At 39.9% G+C, this 19,866-nt stretch overlaps 1 protein-coding gene and 3 pseudogenes across 5 annotated transcripts in view; 1 reads left to right on the top strand and 3 right to left on the bottom strand.

Moving 5' to 3' along the window:
* LOC308345318 (acyl-coenzyme A thioesterase 1) overlaps positions 1–15,178 on the top strand; it is a 49,826-nt gene extending 34,648 nt beyond the window's left edge. For both annotated transcript variants that reach the window (XM_080807357.1, XM_080807358.1), the window contains exon 4: positions 14,102–15,178. The gene's annotated coding sequence lies outside the window, so the exon portion shown is untranslated. The remainder of the gene's footprint in view (positions 1–14,101) is intronic.
* Positions 2,629–3,493, bottom strand: LOC308346215 (nascent polypeptide-associated complex subunit alpha-like; annotated as a pseudogene). The gene is made up of 2 exons: positions 3,372–3,493; positions 2,629–3,148 (listed from the first exon to the last, which is right to left on the bottom strand). The product of its transcript is annotated as a nascent polypeptide-associated complex subunit alpha-like (transcript).
* Positions 7,824–8,688, bottom strand: LOC308346020 (nascent polypeptide-associated complex subunit alpha-like; annotated as a pseudogene). The gene is made up of 2 exons: positions 8,567–8,688; positions 7,824–8,343 (listed from the first exon to the last, which is right to left on the bottom strand). The product of its transcript is annotated as a nascent polypeptide-associated complex subunit alpha-like (transcript).
* On the bottom strand, positions 13,044–13,911 carry LOC308345319 (nascent polypeptide-associated complex subunit alpha-like; annotated as a pseudogene). The gene is made up of 2 exons: positions 13,790–13,911; positions 13,044–13,561 (listed from the first exon to the last, which is right to left on the bottom strand). The product of its transcript is annotated as a nascent polypeptide-associated complex subunit alpha-like (transcript).
* Positions 15,179–19,866: the final 4,688 nt, after the last annotated feature.

Here is a 19,866-nt window from a genome sequence, read left to right as displayed (position 1 = left end):
TCATGACCTGAGCTGAAGGCAGACACTTAACCGACTGAGCCACCCAGGTACCCTACTTTTGTATTTTAAAATAAAACATTTAAGTCTTTATTTCTAGTTCCATTAAATCTATAACTTTCAAAGACAAAGACTTTAGTAACCCCTATGTTTTCCCGAATGCTTCCTTCCACTTTTCTTGTCTCCCAGAAAACTGTTAATGCTCCAAGAAGATAACTAATTTCTTATTAATTTCTGATTAAGCACCTTGCATACTGTTTAGAAAATAGAGTCTGCATCATTTCTACTCTTGGGACTTTACTGAACTTTTAAATCTTCTGCACATTGTCAACTTTTATACATATTCGAGTATTTGAAAAAAATGTATTATCTATTGCAAGATTCTCTTCTCTTTCTCTGACTAATCAAATTTATTAATTATGTAATTTAAATCTACTATATCTTTCCTTATTGTTTATCTTAGATCTGTTAGTTTCTAGTAGGTCTCCTCTCCTAACCCTCTGTTTTTGAAAGGCAAAAGCCAATCAATCCCCATTTGCCAAAAAAGGAAATTTTCTCCATCCAACAGAGGGCAAGAAAGAAGTACAAAAGGCACACAGAGAAAGCACACAATAAAATGATAGAAATATCTGAATCTATCAGGAATCCATAATTATTGATGGATCAAACTTGCCTATTAACATAAATGGAATGCCAGGCTTGATTTTTTACTTTATTACAGTTATTTCTAGGGGACATACCAAATACTTAAAAGTATAAAAAAGGAAAAAAAAAAAGAAACAGATACACATGACAAATACTAACAAAAAAGAAAATTGATGTAGCTGTATTCATCAGTCCAAATAAATTCAAGATAAAACGAAAAAAAGTATTACTGTAAGTAAAGAAAAACATGATTTAAAAAAAAATTCAATTCACCAAGAATATATAACTCTAAACTTGTTGCATTTAATAAGATCACCTCAAAATGTAAATGATAATAGTATTTTAAGAAAATGCAGGAAGTTATTTTCCCACTCTGAGAGTATCTACATTTGAGTTTTCTCAAAAGCAGTCGCTGAACTACAAAATATTGTTGAAAGAAAATAAGGAAGACCTAAGTAAATAGAAAAACATCCCATCTCATGTATCAGAAGACTTAATATTAAGTCTTAATTAATTTAGTTTCTGTAACATGGCACTGTTCCCTGTTCTGGACTGAACTGTGGCTTCCCAGAATTCACGTGTTGAATTCTAATCCTCAGCACCTCAGAATGCGACTGTATTTATTTGGAGATAGGGCCTCTAAAGAGGTAGTTAAAGTAAATAAGGTCATATGAAGGGGCCCTAATCCAAGAGGACCGGTGTCCTTATAGAAAGAGATTAGGACACAAACATGCATGAGGGAAAACCATGTAAAGATACAAGAAGATGGTCATCCATAAGCCCAGAGAAAGTTCTGGAACAGATTCTTCCCTCCTGGTCCCCAGAAGAAAAGAACCCTGCTGACACCTTGTGATCTTGAATTTCTATCCTCCAGAACTATAGGAAATTAATTTCTGTTGTTCATGCCACCAGTCTCTGGGATTTGTTATAGTCACCCTGGCAGACTGCAAATTGATCTACAGACTCAATGCAATCTCTATCAAAATTCCAGCTGGCTTCTCGGCATAAATTGACAAGCTGATCCTAAAATTCCTATCGAAATTCAAGGGACCCAGAATCTTGAAAAAGAGTAAAGTTGGAAGATTCATATTTCCCAAATTCAAAACTTACTACAAAAGCAACAATAATCAAGACAATGTGACACACACATAAGGATAGACATAAAGATCAACAGAATAGAAGAGTTCAGAAATGAACCCTCACATTTACAGTCAATTGAATTTCGACAAGGATGCCAAGAAAATTCAATGGGAGAAAGAATGATCTTTTCAACAAATGGTGTTGACACAACCAGATATCCACATGCAAAATAGTGAATTTGGATCCCTATGTCAAACCATACATAAATTGACTCAATTTATATGTATATATATATATATATATATGTAGCTCTATACATAAAAGCTAAAATTACAGAACTCTTAGAAGAAAATACAGGAGTAGGGACACCTGGATGGCTCAGTTAGGTGGAGCATGCAACTCTTGATCTCCGGGTCACAAGTTCAAGCCCCACACTGGTCAGAGAGCTTACTTAAGAAAACAAAGACCAAAAAAAAAAAAAACCTAAAAACTTTTATGCATCAAAGGATACCATTGAAAAAAAAAATAGGGGCACCTGTCTGGCTCAGTCAGTAGAGCATGAAACTCTGTTGTTTTTTTTTTTTTTTCTATCCAACAAGAAGCCATAACTTTATTAATGATAGAAACAGTACAAATTTCAAACCAAGCTGCAGTTCTTTTTTTTTTAAGACTTTATTTATTTACTTGACAGACAGAGACCACAAGCAGGCAGAGAGGCAGGTAGAGAGAGAGAGAAGGAAGCAGGCCCCCCGCTGAGCAGTGAGCCCGATGTGGGGCTCGATCCCAGGACCCTGAGATCATGACCTGAGCTGAAGTCAGAGGCCTTAACCCACTGAGCCACCCAAGTGCCCCTGCAGTTACTCTTTCCAAACACCAAATAAAGTCCTCCATTTCAGATGGTAACAATTACATTGTTAATTCCATAACAGCATTTACAATATCATTACTGTTGTTCTTCAGGGCTCAGATTACCTTTGCTCTGGACACATTTGCTTGTGTCATGATCAATCCTATGTCCTTAACCTCTACACCAGTTTCATCCACCTCTTCCTCCTCACTCGCCTTTTGTACGGCTGGAGTCTGTGTGTTTTCTTGAATGTCTGAGCCAGCTTCACCTTGAACTTTGACTTTCTCAGCAGCTGCTAGCTGTGCTCGCTGAGATAAATCCTGGATCTTGGCTTCCCCCCAAACCATGTAGGTATCAGAAGCTGGGCTCTTGTAGACATCTGGTTTTGTGACGACAGGGTATCCTTAGATTTCTGGATGGTAACTCTTGTAACCTCTGTTGCCTGTCGAAGACCCGTCTCGACATGGCCTTTTGTGCCTTCTTTTTGCTCTGGCTCTGCTCTGCTTTACTGACTGGTTCTTCATGGATTTCAGCGGCTGCTGCCAGCTGGGCTTGTTCTGTGGTTGCCTGTGTGGAATCCTGGGTTTTTTTTGTTTTTGTTTTTTTTAATGTTTATTTATTTATTTGACAGACAGAGATCACAAGGAGGCAGGGAGGCAGGCAGAGAGAGGGAGTGGAGGAAGCAGGCTTCCCTGCTGAACAGAGAGCCCAATGTGGGGCTCGATCCCAGGACCCTGGGATCATGACCTGAGCTGAAGGCAGAGGCTTTAACCCACTGAGCCACCCAGGTGCCCCTGGAATCCTGTTTTTTAAGCTCTGGTACTGATTCATCACTGTCAGATTCTGTTCCAGACCCTGTCTCAACCTGGGATGTGGCAACTCCTGCTCTGTAGCAGAGACAGTTTCTGTGGCTTCACCAGGCATTTTGTGCAGGGAATGTGGAACCAAGATGGCGGCAGAACGTGAGCATGCGACTCTTACACTCAGGGTCGTGAGTTCAAGCTCCACACTGGGTGTGAAGCCTACTTTAAAAAAAAAAAATAAAAAATAATAAAAGGACAACTCACTGGGGCGCCTGGGTGGCTCAGTGGGTTAAAGCCTCTGCCTTTGGCTCAGGTCATGATCCCAGGGTCCTGGGATCGAGCCCCACATAGGGCTCTCTGCTCAGCAGGGAGCCTGCTTCCCTCTCTCTCTGCCTGCCTCTCTGCCTACTTGTGATCTCTCTCTGTGTGTCAAATAAATAAATAAGATCTTTTTTAAAAATTTTTTAATAAATAAATAAATAAATATTTTAAGAAATCCATGACAATCTTACAAAATGAAAAGAGTGCTATTTAAAGAATATGAGAATATGAAAAAAAATTAGAAATTCATATTAGAAAATATGAAGATTTCCTAGTAAAAAGCACAGAAGAAATGGGATAAGAATGAAGGAAACCACAGGCCAAATATGGGCAGACTACTCAAAAATGAACTGTTCAAAACAACCAACCAACCAAAAAAAAAAAACAAAAACTTTCTTAAAATGAACAAACACAGGGGTGCTTGGATGGTCCAGTTAGTTAAGAATCTGCCTTTGGCTGAGGTCATGATCCTGGGGTCCTGGGATTGAGCCCTGCATTGGGCTCCCTGCTCAAGGGGGTCAGTCTGCTTCTCCTTCTTCCCCTCCCCCTCCCCCTGCTCAAGTGTGCGCACACACACTCTCTCTCCCTCTCTCTCTCAAGTGAATAAAATCTTTTTTAAAAAAATGAACAAACACAAAGAGCAGGAAGGCTGTGTGTCCCAACTGCCTTGAGTAGGATTACTATGTTATTTAGGTTGCACTAGGACTGAAATCTCAGTGGCTTAATATAACAAAGATTTATTTTTGTCACTGTCCTCATAATTTGAAGCAAGTTGGACTCCAATCTTCAAGCATTGACTTATGGATCCAGGCTTCTCCGATGTAGCCCTGCCATTTGGAACACCTAGGTTGGCTTCCAAAATTGCAATGGCAAGGAAAGAGAATAGGAAGTTGTTTTAGGACCAGCCCAGGGTGTATCATTTTAGCCCCCAACCCATTAGTAGAACTTAGTAATGCAAACCCAACAAAACTACAGAGGAGGCCGGGAAATACTGTTGTACTGTTTTCCAGAAGGAAGAGGAAATTCATCTGTAATGTTAGTTAATTTAAAAACGAGTTTCAGGATGGCTGTGGCACTGGGAACCAGTTCTGCAAACACCTGCTAACTGAGCTATAGGCCCTGAGGCAATGAACCTTTGGTGGCACTTGAGATCCATCCAATAAAATGTGAAGAATTGGCCAGGGAAGGTTTGAGTTATAAATATAGAGGCTTCAAAATCTCCATGGCAGACAGAGCAAGGGGCAGAAAAAAGAAAAAAGGCACCTCTGCCCAGGGGGGGCCTCTACTAAATACTCTTTCTTCCCCTCTCGCTGTTTAATAGATGTGTTACTACTCTTCGTTAAAATGTTGGTTACTTTTGTAATTTATTTATTTATTTGGCACACAGAGAGGGAGCACACAAGAGCATAAGCAGGAGGAGCAGCAGAAGGAGAGGGACAAGTCGACTTTTCCACTGAGCAGGGAGTCTGATGTGGGGCTTGGATTTCCGGACCCTGGGGTCATGACCTGAGCTGAAGGCAGACACTTAACCGACTGAGCCACCCAGGTACCCTACTTTTGTATTTTAAAATAAAACATTTAAGTCTTTATTTCTAGTTCCATTAAATCTATAACTTTCAAAGACAAAGACTTTAGTAACCCCTATGTTTTCCCGAATGCTTCCTTCCACTTTTCTTGTCTCCCAGAAAACTGTTAATGCTCCAAGAAGATAACTAATTTCTTATTAATTTCTGATTAAGCACCTTGCATACTGTTTAGAAAATAGAGTCTGCATCATTTCTACTCTTGGGACTTTACTGAACTTTTAAATCTTCTGCACATTGTCAACTTTTATACATATTCTGAGTATTTGAAAAAAATGTATTATCTATTGCAAGATTCTCTTCTCTTTCTCTGACTAATCAAATTTATTAATTATGTAATTTAAATCTACTATATCTTTCCTTATTGTTTATCTTAGATCTGTTAGTTTCTAGTAGGTCTCCTCTCCTAACCCTCTGTTTTTGAAAGGCAAAAGCCAATCAATCCCCATTTGCCAAAAAAGGAAATTTTCTCCATCCAACAGAGGGCAAGAAAGAAGTACAAAAGGCACACAGAGAAAGCACACAATAAAATGATAGAAATATCTGAATCTATCAGGAATCCATAATTATTGATGGATCAAACTTGCCTATTAACATAAATGGAATGCCAGGCTTGATTTTTTACTTTATTACAGTTATTTCTAGGGGACATACCAAATACTTAAAAGTATAAAAAAGGAAAAAAAAAAAAGAAACAGATACACATGACAAATACTAACAAAAAAGAAAATTGATGTAGCTGTATTCATCAGTCCAAATAAATTCAAGATAAAACGAAAAAAAGTATTACTGTAAGTAAAGAAAAACATGACTTAAAAAAAAATTCAATTCACCAAGAATATATAACTCTAAACTTGTTGCATTTAATAAGATCACCTCAAAATGTAAATGATAATAGTATTTTAAGAAAATGCAGGAAGTTATTTTCCCACTCTGAGAGTATCTACATTTGAGTTTTCTCAAAAGCAGTCGCTGAACTACAAAATATTGTTGAAAGAAAATAAGGAAGACCTAAGTAAATAGAAAAACATCCCATCTCATGTATCAGAAGACTTAATATTAAGTCTTAATTAATTTAGTTTCTGTAACATGGCACTGTTCCCTGTTCTGGACTGAACTGTGGCTTCCCAGAATTCACGTGTTGAATTCTAATCCTCAGCACCTCAGAATGCGACTGTATTTATTTGGAGATAGGGCCTCTAAAGAGGTAGTTAAAGTAAATAAGGTCATATGAAGGGGCCCTAATCCAAGAGGACCGGTGTCCTTATAGAAAGAGATTAGGACACAAACATGCATGAGGGAAAACCATGTAAAGATACAAGAAGATGGTCATCCATAAGCCCAGAGAAAGTTCTGGAACAGATTCTTCCCTCCTGGTCCCCAGAAGAAAAGAACCCTGCTGACACCTTGTGATCTTGAATTTCTATCCTCCAGAACTATAGGAAATTAATTTCTGTTGTTCATGCCACCAGTCTCTGGGATTTGTTATAGTCACCCTGGCAGACTGCAAATTGATCTACAGACTCAATGCAATCTCTATCAAAATTCCAGCTGGCTTCTCGGCATAAATTGACAAGCTGATCCTAAAATTCCTATCGAAATTCAAGGGACCCAGAATCTTGAAAAAGAGTAAAGTTGGAAGATTCATATTTCCCAAATTCAAAACTTACTACAAAAGCAACAATAATCAAGACAATGTGACACACACATAAGGATAGACATAAAGATCAACAGAATAGAAGAGTTCAGAAATGAACCCTCACATTTACAGTCAATTGAATTTCGACAAGGATGCCAAGAAAATTCAATGGGAGAAAGAATGATCTTTTCAACAAATGGTGTTGACACAACCAGATATCCACATGCAAAATAGTGAATTTGGATCCCTATGTCAAACCATACATAAATTGACTCAATTTATATGTATATATATATATATATATATGTAGCTCTATACATAAAAGCTAAAATTACAGAACTCTTAGAAGAAAATACAGGAGTAGGGACACCTGGATGGCTCAGTTAGGTGGAGCATGCAACTCTTGATCTCCGGGTCACAAGTTCAAGCCCCACACTGGTCAGAGAGCTTACTTAAGAAAACAAAGACCAAAAAAAAAAAAAACCTAAAAACTTTTATGCATCAAAGGATACCATTGAAAAAAAAAATAGGGGCACCTGTCTGGCTCAGTCAGTAGAGCATGAAACTCTGTTGTTTTTTTTTTTTTTCTATCCAACAAGAAGCCATAACTTTATTAATGATAGAAACAGTACAAATTTCAAACCAAGCTGCAGTTCTTTTTTTTTTAAGACTTTATTTATTTACTTGACAGACAGAGACCACAAGCAGGCAGAGAGGCAGGTAGAGAGAGAGAGAGAAGGAAGCAGGCCCCCCGCTGAGCAGTGAGCCCGATGTGGGGCTCGATCCCAGGACCCTGAGATCATGACCTGAGCTGAAGTCAGAGGCCTTAACCCACTGAGCCACCCAAGTGCCCCTGCAGTTACTCTTTCCAAACACCAAATAAAGTCCTCCATTTCAGATGGTAACAATTACATTGTTAATTCCATAACAGCATTTACAATATCATTACTGTTGTTCTTCAGGGCTCAGATTACCTTTGCTCTGGACACATTTGCTTGTGTCATGATCAATCCTATGTCCTTAACCTCTACACCAGTTTCATCCACCTCTTCCTCCTCACTCGCCTTTTGTACGGCTGGAGTCTGTGTGTTTTCTTGAATGTCTGAGCCAGCTTCACCTTGAACTTTGACTTTCTCAGCAGCTGCTAGCTGTGCTCGCTGAGATAAATCCTGGATCTTGGCTTCCCCCCAAACCATGTAGGTATCAGAAGCTGGGCTCTTGTAGACATCTGGTTTTGTGACGACAGGGTATCCTTAGATTTCTGGATGGTAACTCTTGTAACCTCTGTTGCCTGTCGAAGACCCGTCTCGACATGGCCTTTTGTGCCTTCTTTTTGCTCTGGCTCTGCTCTGCTTTACTGACTGGTTCTTCATGGATTTCAGCGGCTGCTGCCAGCTGGGCTTGTTCTGTGGTTGCCTGTGTGGAATCCTGGGTTTTTTTTGTTTTTGTTTTTTTTAATGTTTATTTATTTATTTGACAGACAGAGATCACAAGGAGGCAGGGAGGCAGGCAGAGAGAGGGAGTGGAGGAAGCAGGCTTCCCTGCTGAACAGAGAGCCCAATGTGGGGCTCGATCCCAGGACCCTGGGATCATGACCTGAGCTGAAGGCAGAGGCTTTAACCCACTGAGCCACCCAGGTGCCCCTGGAATCCTGTTTTTTAAGCTCTGGTACTGATTCATCACTGTCAGATTCTGTTCCAGACCCTGTCTCAACCTGGGATGTGGCAACTCCTGCTCTGTAGCAGAGACAGTTTCTGTGGCTTCACCAGGCATTTTGTGCAGGGAATGTGGAACCAAGATGGCGGCAGAACGTGAGCATGCGACTCTTACACTCAGGGTCGTGAGTTCAAGCTCCACACTGGGTGTGAAGCCTACTTTAAAAAAAAAAAATAAAAAATAATAAAAGGACAACTCACTGGGGCGCCTGGGTGGCTCAGTGGGTTAAAGCCTCTGCCTTTGGCTCAGGTCATGATCCCAGGGTCCTGGGATCGAGCCCCACATAGGGCTCTCTGCTCAGCAGGGAGCCTGCTTCCCTCTCTCTCTGCCTGCCTCTCTGCCTACTTGTGATCTCTCTCTGTGTGTCAAATAAATAAATAAGATCTTTTTTAAAAATTTTTTAATAAATAAATAAATAAATATTTTAAGAAATCCATGACAATCTTACAAAATGAAAAGAGTGCTATTTAAAGAATATGAGAATATGAAAAAAAATTAGAAATTCATATTAGAAAATATGAAGATTTCCTAGTAAAAAGCACAGAAGAAATGGGATAAGAATGAAGGAAACCACAGGCCAAATATGGGCAGACTACTCAAAAATGAACTGTTCAAAACAACCAACCAACCAAAAAAAAAAAAACAAAAACTTTCTTAAAATGAACAAACACAGGGGTGCTTGGATGGTCCAGTTAGTTAAGAATCTGCCTTTGGCTGAGGTCATGATCCTGGGGTCCTGGGATTGAGCCCTGCATTGGGCTCCCTGCTCAAGGGGGTCAGTCTGCTTCTCCTTCTTCCCCTCCCCCTCCCCCTCCCCCTGCTCAAGTGTGCGCACACACACTCTCTCTCCCTCTCTCTCTCAAGTGAATAAAATCTTTTTTAAAAAAATGAACAAACACAAAGAGCAGGAAGGCTGTGTGTCCCAACTGCCTTGAGTAGGATTACTGTGTTAATTAGGTTGCACTAGGACTGAAATCTCAGTGGCTTAATATAACAAAGATTTATTTTTGTCACTGTCCTCATAATTTGAAGCAAGTTGGACTCCAATCTTCAAGCATTGACTTATGGATCCAGGCTTCTCCGATGTAGCCCTGCCATTTGGAACACCTAGGTTGGCTTCCAAAATTGCAATGGCAAGGAAAGAGAATAGGAAGTTGTTTTAGGACCAGCCCAGGGTGTATCATTTTAGCCCCCAACCCATTAGTAGAACTTAGTAATGCAAACCCAACAAAACTACAGAGGAGGCCGGGAAATACTGTTGTACTGTTTTCCAGAAGGAAGAGGAAATTCATCTGTAATGTTAGTTAATTTAAAAACGAGTTTCAGGATGGCTGTGGCACTGGGAACCAGTTCTGCAAACACCTGCTAACTGAGCTATAGGCCCTGAGGCAATGAACCTTTGGTGGCACTTGAGATCCATCCAATAAAATGTGAAGAATTGGCCAGGGAAGGTTTGAGTTATAAATATAGAGGCTTCAAAATCTCCATGGCAGACAGAGCAAGGGGCAGAAAAAAGAAAAAAGGCACCTCTGCCCAGGGGGGGCCTCTACTAAATACTCTTTCTTCCCCTCTCGCTGTTTAATAGATGTGTTACTACTCTTCGTTAAAATGTTGGTTACTTTTGTAATTTATTTATTTATTTGGCACACAGAGAGGGAGCACACAAGAGCATAAGCAGGAGGAGCAGCAGAAGGAGAGGGACAAGTCGACTTTTCCACTGAGCAGGGAGTCTGATGTGGGGCTTGGATTTCCGGACCCTGGGGTCATGACCTGAGCTGAAGGCAGACACTTAACCGACTGAGCCACCCAGGTACCCTACTTTTGTATTTTAAAATAAAACATTTAAGTCTTTATTTCTAGTTCCATTAAATCTATAACTTTCAAAGACAAAGACTTTAGTAACCCCTATGTTTTCCCGAATGCTTCCTTCCACTTTTCTTGTCTCCCAGAAAACTGTTAATGCTCCAAGAAGATAACTAATTTCTTATTAATTTCTGATTAAGCACCTTGCATACTGTTTAGAAAATAGAGTCTGCGTCATTTCTACTCTTGGGACTTTACTGAACTTTTAAATCTTCTGCACATTGTCAACTTTTATACATATTCGAGTATTTGAAAAAAATGTATTATCTATTGCAAGATTCTCTTCTCTTTCTCTGACTAATCAAATTTATTAATTATGTAATTTAAATCTACTATATCTTTCCTTATTGTTTATCTTAGATCTGTTAGTTTCTAGTAGGTCTCCTCTCCTAACCCTCTGTTTTTGAAAGGCAAAAGCCAATCAATCCCCATTTGCCAAAAAAGGAAATTTTCTCCATCCAACAGAGGGCAAGAAAGAAGTACAAAAGGCACACAGAGAAAGCACACAATAAAATGATAGAAATATCTGAATCTATCAGGAATCCATAATTATTGATGGATCAAACTTGCCTATTAACATAAATGGAATGCCAGGCTTGATTTTTTACTTTATTACAGTTATTTCTAGGGGACATACCAAATACTTAAAAGTATAAAAAAGGAAAAAAAAAAAGAAACAGATACACATGACAAATACTAACAAAAAAGAAAATTGATGTAGCTGTATTCATCAGTCCAAATAAATTCAAGATAAAACGAAAAAAAGTATTACTGTAAGTAAAGAAAAACATGATTTAAAAAAAAATTCAATTCACCAAGAATATATAACTCTAAACTTGTTGCATTTAATAAGATCACCTCAAAATGTAAATGATAATAGTATTTTAAGAAAATGCAGGAAGTTATTTTCCCACTCTGAGAGTATCTACATTTGAGTTTTCTCAAAAGCAGTCGCTGAACTACAAAATATTGTTGAAAGAAAATAAGGAAGACCTAAGTAAATAGAAAAACATCCCATCTCATGTATCAGAAGACTTAATATTAAGTCTTAATTAATTTAGTTTCTGTAACATGGCACTGTTCCCTGTTCTGGACTGAACTGTGGCTTCCCAGAATTCACGTGTTGAATTCTAATCCTCAGCACCTCAGAATGCGACTGTATTTATTTGGAGATAGGGCCTCTAAAGAGGTAGTTAAAGTAAATAAGGTCATATGAAGGGGCCCTAATCCAAGAGGACCGGTGTCCTTATAGAAAGAGATTAGGACACAAACATGCATGAGGGAAAACCATGTAAAGATACAAGAAGATGGTCATCCATAAGCCCAGAGAAAGTTCTGGAACAGATTCTTCCCTCCTGGTCCCCAGAAGAAAAGAACCCTGCTGACACCTTGTGATCTTGAATTTCTATCCTCCAGAACTATAGGAAATTAATTTCTGTTGTTCATGCCACCAGTCTCTGGGATTTGTTATAGTCACCCTGGCAGACTGCAAATTGATCTACAGACTCAATGCAATCTCTATCAAAATTCCAGCTGGCTTCTCGGCATAAATTGACAAGCTGATCCTAAAATTCCTATCGAAATTCAAGGGACCCAGAATCTTGAAAAAGAGTAAAGTTGGAAGATTCATATTTCCCAAATTCAAAACTTACTACAAAAGCAACAATAATCAAGACAATGTGACACACACATAAGGATAGACATAAAGATCAACAGAATAGAAGAGTCCAGAAATGAACCCTCACATTTACAGTCAATTGAATTTCGACAAGGATGCCAAGAAAATTCAATGGGAGAAAGAATGATCTTTTCAACAAATAGTGTTGACACAACCAGATATCCACATGCAAAATAGTGAATTTGGATCCCTATGTCAAACCATACATAAATTGACTCAATTTATATGTATATATATATATATATATATATATATATATATATATATATGTAGCTCTATACATAAAAGCTAAAATTACAGAACTCTTAGAAGAAAATACAGGAGTAGGGGCACCTGGATGGCTCAGTTAGGTGGAGCATGCAACTCTTGATCTCCGGGTCACAAGTTCAAGCCCCACACTGGTCAGAGAGCTTACTTAAGAAAACAAAGACCAAAAAAAAAAAAAAACCTAAAAACTTTTATGCATCAAAGGATACCATTGAAAAAAAAATAGGGGCACCTGTCTGGCTCAGTCAGTAGAGCATGAAACTCTGTTGTTTTTTTTTTTTTCTATCCAACAAGAAGCCATAACTTTATTAATGATAGAAACAGTACAAATTTCAAACCAAGCTGCAGTTATTTCTTTTTTTTTAAGACTTTATTTATTTACTTGACAGACAGAGACCACAAGCAGGCAGAGAGGCAGGTAGAGAGAGAGAGAAGGAAGCAGGCTCCCCGCTGAGCAGTGAGCCCGATGTGGGGCTCGATCCCAGGACCCTGAGATCATGACCTGAGCTGAAGTCAGAGGCCTTAACCCACTGAGCCACCCAAGTGCCCCTGCAGTTACTCTTTCCAAACACCAAATAAAGTCCTCCATTTCAGATGGTAACAATTACATTGTTAATTCCATAACAGCATTTACAATATCATTACTGTTGTTCTTCAGGGCTCAGATTACCTTTGCTCTGGACACATTTGCTTGTGTCATGATCAATCCTATGTCCTTAACCTCTACACCAGTTTCATCCACCTCTTCCTCCTCACTCACCTTTTGTACAGCTGGAGTCTGTGTTTTCTTGAATGTCTGAGCCAGCTTCACCTTGAACTTTGACTTTCTCAGCAGCTGCTAGCTGTGCTCGCTGAGATAAATCCTGGATCTTGGCTTCCCCCCAAACCACGTAGGTATCAGAAGCTGGGCTCTTGCAGACATCTGGTTTTGTGACGACAGGGTATCCTTAGATTTCTGGATGGTAACTCTTGTAACCTCTGTTGCCTGTCGAAGACCCGTCTCGACATGGCCTTTTGTGCCTTCTTTTTGCTCTGGCTCTGCTCTGCTTTACTGACTGGTTCTTCATGGATTTCAGCGGCTGCTGCCAGCTGGGCTTGTTCTGTGGTTGCCTGTGTGGAATCCTGGGGTTTTTTTTTTGTTTGTTTTGTTTTTTTAATGTTTATTTATTTATTTGACAGACAGAGATCACAAGGAGGCAGGGAGGCAGGCAGAGAGAGGGAGTGGAGGAAGCAGGCTTCCCTGCTGAACAGAGAGCCCAATGTGGGGCTCGATCCCAGGACCCTGGGATCATGACCTGAGCCGAAGGCAGAGGCTTTAACCCACTGAGCCACCCAGGTGCCCCTGGAATCCTGTTTTTTAAGCTCTGGTACTGATTCATCACTGTCAGATTCTGTTCCAGACCCTGTCTCAACCTGGGATGTGGCAACTCCTGCTCTGTAGCAGAGACAGTTTCTGTGGCTTCACCAGGCATTTTGTGCAGGGAATGTGGAACCAAGATGACGGCAGAAAGTGAGCATGCGACTCTTACACTCAGGGTCGTGAGTTCAAGCTCCACACTGGGTGTGAAGCCTACTTTAAAAAAAAAAATAATAAATAATAAAAGGACAACTCACTGGGGCGCCTGGGTGGCTCAGTTGGTTAAGCAACTGCCTTCCGCTCAGGTCATGATCCTGGAGTCCCGGGATCGAGTCCCACATCGGGCTCCCAGCTCTGCGGAGAGTCTGCTTCTCCCTCTGACCTTCTCCCTCTCATGCTCGTGCTCTCTCTCTCTCAAATAAATAAAATCTTAAAAAAAAAAAAATATTGGAGACTCTTCATTGTTGCTGCTTAAAAAAAAAAAAAAAAGTCTCCATTTGGGACACCTGGATGGCTAGTCAGTTGAGCGTCTGCCTTCGGCTCAGGTCCTGATCCCAGGGTTCTGGGATTGAGGCCCTCATGGGGCTCCTTGCTCAGCGGGGAGCCTGCTTCTCCCTCTGCCTCTGCTGCTCCCCCAGCTTGTGCGCGCTCTCTCACAAAATTTTTTTTAATTCTTAAAAAAAAAAAAAATCTCCATACATATGTCAGGAGTGAAAAGAGAGCCATAAGTATAAGCAACTTTGTTAAAGGTTAAATATTGGAACATTACAAGTGATTATTCTGTCTCCCTTCAGTGTTGACACCACTATCACTACTGTCAGGGAGTAAGAATTCCTGTCCCATCATAGGTCCTTCTAACTGGACTAGGAATCAAATTGACGAGAGACAGATTAACAGGAGAGAATCAAATCTGATAGCATATGCACAGGAAATCCACACAGACATGGAAATTCCCAAGACAGGCAAAACGAGGTATGAACATCATCCTGAACTAGGGAGAAAAGGTTAGGGGTCTAGGACTTCGAAGGGAAGGAATGCAGCTCACAGGGCAATAAGAAGAGAAGATGTTTGATAATTAGATGTTTGCCCTGCCATACAGATGTGTCACTCCGATATAGTTTATCTCTGTTAATAACCCTTATTCTGGGAAAGACCCTCAATTTAGATTCCTCCATGTAGTTAAGGGAAGGGCAAAAGTTGCTCTTGAGCCTGCAGGGTCTCAATTACCTTCAGCTCAAAATAATCTAGCCAAAGTGGCCCATCAGTCCCCAGGCTACCATCATCCTCCACAAAATCTCTGTGATGATTTTCATGTGTGTCTTTTCACATATTCTGCTTTAACATTCATATGTATACCAATAAAAAAATGTGTTTTGCTGCATAAATGTCATTTTATTTTATTTTACTTTTTTAAAAGATTTTATTTATTTATCTGACAGGCAGAGATCACAAGTAGGCAGAGAGAGAGAGGAGGAAGCAGGCTCCCTGCTGAACAGAGAACCTGATGCGGGGCTCCATCCCAGGACCCTGAGATCATGACCTGAACCAAAGGCAGGGGCTTTAACCCACTGAGCCACCCAGGAGCCCCATAAATATTTTAAAGATACTGATTTTACAAAACAAATAAGTGGTGGGAAGAGGCAGCTTTTACTTGACACAAATCTGATCCCACAGCAGCACATGGAAGTGACAGTGGTTTTAGTCCAAGAGGAAGGGGAGCAGTTGGGAAAGGAAATATGCTTCCAGGGCACCAATTTTATGCCACACATTTAATCCTCACAACTCTGGGAGGCAAATGAAAGAATATGTGCAAACACAGACCTTGTTCAAAGTTTTTTTCTTTTTTTTTTTTTTAAGATTTTATTTCTTTACTTGACAGACACAGCGAGAAAGGGAACACAAGCAGGGGGAGTGGGAGAAGGAGATTCAGGCTTTCCTCTGAGCAAGGAGCCTCATACAGGGCTATATCCAAGGACCCCGGGATCATGACCTTAACTAAGGCAGATGCTTAATGACTGAGCCACCCAGGAGCCCCTGTTCACACTGTTTTAAAGCAAATGTAATCTGCTGGAGTCAGTGATTAACACTTGTATAGCCAAAGAAAGATGACTGTGATAGCAGTCTGAAACACTTCTCCCTAACAATGAAAAGTCAGATATTTACATATTGGGCATTATACACTAGCAAGGTTGTTTCTCATAATTAAGTAGGAAGGCTTAGAAATTGATGGTTACATCCGTGGACCTTAAGATTAAACTTCCGGAGCGGAGATGTCTTCAAGGAAATATTTTCAAATAACATTTGGAAACATATTTACAAAATTATAGAAAAAGAACAGGAAGATTATTAAGATGTAAACATGGCAACTGGATCTTTTTTCTTAATATGGATTACGAGTTAACGTTATTTATATTTCCCTTCCTCTTCTGTTTTATCATTGAATTTTCTAAATCGCTACATTACAGAGAATCCTGCCTCAGATTGAGACTGCACCTAAGTAAATAAAATGTGATCTTAAGAAAAAGCTCTTAGAGGGGCGCCTGGGTGGCTCAGTGGGTTAAGCCTCTGACTTCAGCTCAGGTCATGATCTCAGGGTCCTGGGATCAAGCCCTGCATCGGGCTCTCTGCTCAGCAGGGAGCCTGCTTCCTCTTCTCTCTCTCTCTCTCTCTCTCTCTCTGCCTGTCTCTCTGCCTACTTGTGATCTCTCTCTGTCAAATAAATAAATAAAATCTTTAAAAAAAAGCTCTTAGTAAAGGTGCTAACTAGAGGGGCTTGTGGTCTCTCTGGCTCTGCCAAGCCAGGAGTAAACCAGAAGTCAATTTTTTGAGAGCCAAAAGAAAAAGGTATGAAAGAGTCGAAGATTGTTTGTTTTTACGTGAAGAAAATTTGGTGCCTATAGTTTCTAGTCTCCACACACCTCAGTGGGCTCAGGAATGCCTCCTCCGCCCTTGGCCAAAGGTAATAGCGGGCTCGGGGGTTTCTCTTTGTTTCTCTTTGTACCGCTGATTGTGCTTTCTGTATGCTTTCCTCAGCACAGGGACTAGAACCACCAGACTGGTTTAACGATACTCTCCAAGGTAATTTCTTCACTGTTTATCATGCTGGAATACTCAGTGTCCTCAGAGATCCTGGAGCAGGTTCCTGAGAGAACCTCAGGACAGAAACAAAAAGATGGTAAGAGTGTGGGTGACTGTGTCCCTTGTAGACTGGGCCTTGCAGCAGAAACAGGGAGGAGAGGAGCCCCTCCTTAATCCCTTCTGAAATAAGATGGATGTAGAAACAAATGGGGGAAATAACATTTTAGTGTAGAGGTAGAACAGAATAAAAGTGCCACAGGGACAGTATTATACAAGGATGGGACAAACCACATCTAACTTAGGTGGGGAGGACTTAAGAGAAGTGGCATTTCAGAAGGGAGCTGAAGTATAGGTAGGATTTAAAATTGGCTTATGGGGGCGCCTGGGTGGCTCAGAGGGTTAAAGCCTCTGCCTTTGGCTTGGGTCATGGTCCCGGGGTCCTGGAATCAAGCCTCGCATCAGGCTCTGTGCTTGGCAGGGACCCTGCTTCCCGCCCCCTCTCTCTGCCTGTCTCTCTGCCTACTTGTGATCTCTGTCTGTCAAATAAATAAATAAAATCTTTAAAAAATAAAAATAAAATAAATAGAAATATATTTATTTATATTTATTTATAAATATAAATTTATATATAAACATATATATTTATGTATTATATATTCTATATTTATGTATTACATATAAATATATAGTATATATAAATAAGTATAAATTTATAAATAAAAATTAAAAAATAAAATAGAATAAACATATTTAAGGAAATATATGTTTATTGTAGAAATTTAGAAAATATGGAAAAGTATAAAGAAGTCAAAAGGCAGGAAGCTATATTTAGTTACTCACTACCAAAATGTACAGTATGGAAAGGGGGACAGGAAATAACTCTAATGAAGAAGCGTAACAAACACTACCTTAGCCAGGTGAATATCAGGGATAAATTGTGTTGATGCCACGTAACCTTGGTATGACCGATGTGTTGAAAGTGGCACTTCACCTCTGCAATCTTCCTCCCAAGAACCCTTAATCCTAGTCTCGTCATGAGAAAAGCTTCAAGCAAGCCCAAATTAAGAGACATTCTGCAAAATACCTAACCACAATACTCACAACTGTCAAGGTCATGAAAAACAAAAAGTCTGAAAAACTGTCATAGCCAAGAAGAGCCTACGGAGACATGACTAACTGTAATATGATATCCTAGATGGGATACTTGAACAGAAAAAGGAAAATGGGGGAAACTAAGGAAACAGGACAGAATATGGAGTTTAGTTAATACTAATATATCAGTATTGGCTCATTAGTTGTGACAAATGAGCCAAACTACTGTAAGATACTAACAAAAGGGGAAAGTGGGTGCTGGGTATACAGAAACTGTAATTTTGCAACTTCTTTGTAAACTGAAAAGTATTTTAAAATAAAAGGTTTTGGGGCGCCTGGGTGGCTCAGTGGGTTAAGCCTCTGCCTTCGGCTCAGGTCATGATCCCAGGGTCCTGGGATCGAGCCCCGCATCGGGCTCTCTGCTCAGTGGAGAGCCTGCTTCCCCCTCTCTCTCTGCCTGCCTTTCCGCCTACTTGTGATCTCTATATGTCAAATAAATAAAAAATATTAAAAAAAAAATAAACGGTTTGGGGCATCTGGGTGGCTCAATCATTAAGTGTCTGCCTTTGGCTCAGGTCATGATCCCGGGGTCCTAGGATCCGCCTGCATGGGGTTTCCCACTCAGTGGGAAGTCTGCTTCTCCCTCTCACACTTACCCTGCTGGTGTTCTTTCTCTTACGGTCTCTCTCTCTGTCAAATAAATAAACAAAATCTTAAAAAAAAATAAAAGGTTTAAGTATTTAAAAGAGAAAGCATAATTAAAATTTTAGTATACTTCATTTTCTTCTTTTTTTCTATATATGTATGTGTATTCATATTTAACCTTGTATATAGATTTTTTTTAAAGATTTTATTTATTTATTTGACAGAGCACAAGTAGGCAGAGAGGCAGGCAGAGAGAGAAGGGAGGAAGCAGTCTCCCTGCTGAGCAGAGAGCCCGATGCGGGGCTCGATCCCAGGACCCTGGGATCATGACCTGAGCCCAAGGCAGAGGCTTTAACCCACTGAGCCACCCAGGCACCCCTTGTGTATAGATTTTTATCCTGCTTTTCTCTGACTTAACGTCATACACTGGGCATGATACCAAACTTTCTGAATGTTGACAGTATTTTATAATCCATAATTACTTAAGTGGTTTTCAATTTTTGGATATCTAGGTTATAAAAACAAGTTAGCTGTAATGATTAGAGTTGTGATGATTATCTTTGTAAATTCATTTCCATGTAGATCTCAGACTGTTTCCTTGGGATGTAGACTTCCCTGTTAACTCAAGAAAGAGTAAGGCTGGAAATATAAGTTTCTCCTTTAAGGATAATAAATAAGTTCTGTAGAGTTTAAAAGAAAATTCTAGTTCAGCAAGTTTATAGTTTAAAGGAAAAAAGTTGCACAGTTAATTTATTTCCTAGCATCTCTGTATAGGAAGCTATTGGTCACTACTTGACTAACATTTTGCTTTTATTTTTTTTTAAGTTATTTTTAAAAATTAATTAATTTGGCGGAGAGAGAGAGCGAACAATTTTTTTCTTTTTTTTTTTTTTAAGATTTTTATTTATTTATTTATTTGCAAGAAAGAGAGCCTGGCTCAGCGCGGTTGGGGGGGGAGGCAGGCGGTTGGGGAGGACAGAGTTATGGGGAGGGGCAGAGGCAGAGGAGAAGCAGAATCCCTGCCCCACCGAGCACGGAGCCCAATGTGGGGCTCTATTCCAGGACTCTGCAATATGACCTGAGCCAAAGCAGATGCTTGAGTAACTGACGCACTCAGGTGCCCCATGCCCCATCCCAATCATATACGTAATGCATATCTTGTTTGTTTAATCAGTATCTTTGACGATAATGGTACCTTGTAAATCTGACACAGTGTATGAAGTAGTCTCAGTGCCAAATTCTACAATCCTCAATA

This window comes from Martes martes (assembly GCF_963455335.1).
Source record: "Martes martes genome assembly, chromosome: 7".
Classification (NCBI taxonomy): Eukaryota; Metazoa; Chordata; class Mammalia; order Carnivora; family Mustelidae; genus Martes; species Martes martes.
This window is presented reverse-complemented; position numbering and strand designations above follow the sequence as displayed.